Source organism: Fukomys damarensis, unplaced genomic scaffold, assembly GCF_012274545.1.
Source record: "Fukomys damarensis isolate Sample0158 unplaced genomic scaffold, DMR_v1.0_HiC HiC_scaffold_3, whole genome shotgun sequence".
NCBI lineage: Eukaryota > Metazoa > Chordata > Mammalia > Rodentia > Bathyergidae > Fukomys > Fukomys damarensis.
The window spans coordinates 45,025,672-45,028,461 of record NW_022900915.1 but is presented as its reverse complement, the minus strand read 5'-3'; positions in this window follow the sequence as shown (position 1 = coordinate 45,028,461).

Below are 2,790 nucleotides of genomic sequence, written 5' to 3'. Positions count from 1 at the left end.
TATATCAGATTTTGTCTAATACTTTTTCTGCATATATTGAAATGATCATATGTTTTTTGTCTTTCACTCTGTTAATATAGTGTATTACATTAATTTATTTATGTATGTGGAACTGTCCCTACATAACTGGGATAAATCCGAGTTGTTCAGGCTATATGTTCTTCTTGATGATCTTCTGCATTCTTTTAGCCAGTATTTTATTGAGGATTTTTGTATCTATGTTCATTAGTGAGATTAGCCTGTAGTTTTCTTTCTCAGTTGGGTCTTTCCAAGGTTTTGGAATCAAAGTAACATTTGCTTCTAGGAATGAATTTGGAAGCATCACTTCCCTTTCAATTTCACTGAAAAGTTTCAAAAGTAGGGCAGTAGTTCTCTAAATGTTTTGTAGGATTCAGCAGTAAAGCTATCAGGACCTGGGCTTTTCTTTGTTGGTATTTAATTACATTTTCAATTTCACTGATTTTATTTGGGGTGTTTAGAATTTTTATATCTTCTTCATTCAACATTGGTAATTCATATGTATGTAGAAATCTGTCCATTTTTTCTATATTTTACATTTTATTAAAGTACTGCTTCTTGAAGTAGGTATTGATGATCCTCTGGATTTCTCCTGCATCTGTTGTGACTTCACATTTTTCATTTCTAATTGCATGGATATGAGCTTTTTGTTTCCTTTTTTGATAAGGTTGGCTAATGGTTTATCAATTTCATTTATTCTTTCAAAAACCAAGTCTTTGATTCCTTGATTTTTTTGTATCATTCTCTTAGTCTCCATTGCATTGATTTCTGCTTGATCTTTATAATTTCCTCCCCTGCATGAGATTTGGATTTCTCTTGCTCTTCTTTTTCTAGATGCTTGAGGTTCAGCGTTAAGTGTTTTATTTGAGCTCACTCTGTTTTTCTAGTGTGGGCATCCACTGCTATAAATTTCCCTCATAGAACTGCTTTTATTGTGTCCCATAGATTCCTGTATGTTGTCTGGCATTATCATTAAATTGTAAAAACTGTCTAATTTATTCTTTAATTTTGTCTGTGACCCGTTGGTTGTTCAGGAGAGTGTTATTCAATATTCATTATTTTTGTGAAGTTCTTGTGGTCTCTTTTTCCATTGATCTCCAGTTTATTTGCACTATAGTCTGATAATATACATGGAATACTTCGACTCCTTTGCATTTATCTAAACCTGTTCTGTGAGTTGGTATGTGGTCTATTTTGGAAAATGATCCATGTGCAGCAAAAAAGAATGTGTATTCTGATTTTGTGGAGTGGAACACTCTGTAAAGGTCTATTAAGTCCATTTGTTCAAAAGCTTGATTTAGTTCTAGTATGTTTTATTGATTTTTTGTCTAGATTATCTATCTATTTCTGAGAGTGGGGTATTGAGGTCCCCTGCCGTAATTGTATTAGTCCTTATTTTGTTTCCCATGTCCCTTAATATTTGTTTTGTATAGTTGCAGGCATTAGAATTTGGGACATATATATTTATGATTGTCATCTCTTCCTCTTAGATTATTCCCTTTACAAGGATGTAGTGACCTTCTTTGTCTCTATTAAGTAGTTTTGGTTTGGAATTTAGTTTCTCTGCAAATGTGATATCTATACCTTCTTTTTTCCTGGTTCCTGTTAAATGGAGAACAGTTTTCCATCCTTTTACTTACAGTCTATGAGTTTATTTTTTAACTAGATATGTTTCATGTATACAGCATATTGGATTTTGCCTCTTCATCCATTCTGCCAGTCTATTTCTTTTGATTGGTGAATTGAGGCCATTGACATTGATGGTTATAACTGATGTGTATTAATTTATCATCATCCTGTTATTTTCCTGGTTTTGTCTCTTTTTAAGTTTTTCCCCCTCTCTCTTTAATTTCTTGCCCTGCCTGCAGGATTTGATCTGTTTGGCCTCATGGAGTTGTGATCTTCATTGCCTTTTTCTAGGATATTATTTAGAATTGTTTGCAGTGCTGGTTTGCTATTCATGAAGTTTCTCAGGTGTTCTTTGTCACAGAACTATCTTACTTCCCCATTCATTTTGAAAGAGAGTTTTGCAGGATACATCAGTTTAGGTTGGAAGTTCTTTTCTTTTAGGGCTTGAAATACTTCACTCCAGGCTCTCCTTGACTTCAGGGTTTGGGTTGAAAAGTCTGCTGTGATTCTGATGGGCTTTCCTTTAATGTGATTTGTTTCTTTTCTCTAACTGCTTGTAGTATTTCATTTTTCTGTTGAGTTTCTGGGATCTAGACTATTACATGTCTAGGTGTAGATTTTTTGTGATCGTGGCTGTTTGGAGTCCTGTATGCCTCACTTTTGTATATGTCAAATTCTTCCCTCTGTTTGGGAAGTTTTCTGTCACTCTTTCTGTGAACAGTTGTTTTACATCACTTGTATTTTCTCCTGCTATTTCTTGGACTCCTATCAGTCTATTTTCTTCTTTGCATCATTGGAAAGCTGTTGGATTGATTTCTCATGTTCCCTTATTTTTTTAAGAGATCTCTCTTTTCATGGTCACTGACCACAATCTTATCTTCTATATCCAATGTCCTATCTTCAGATTGTCTCAGTCTGTTATGTTTACTTTCAATAGAGTATTTAATCTCCTGGATATCTGTTTGGATCTTTTTTATGGATTCCATTTCTTTCCTGTGTTGTGCTTTCATGGTTTCCATTGTTTTCCTATTTGGAGCATTAATGGCTTTTATCATGGTCCTGAACTAATGTATTTTTTATCTGTTTCTCTTCTAGAGAATCTAATCATGTCTTTCATTCTGCTCACCATCTCTGTAGTTATCT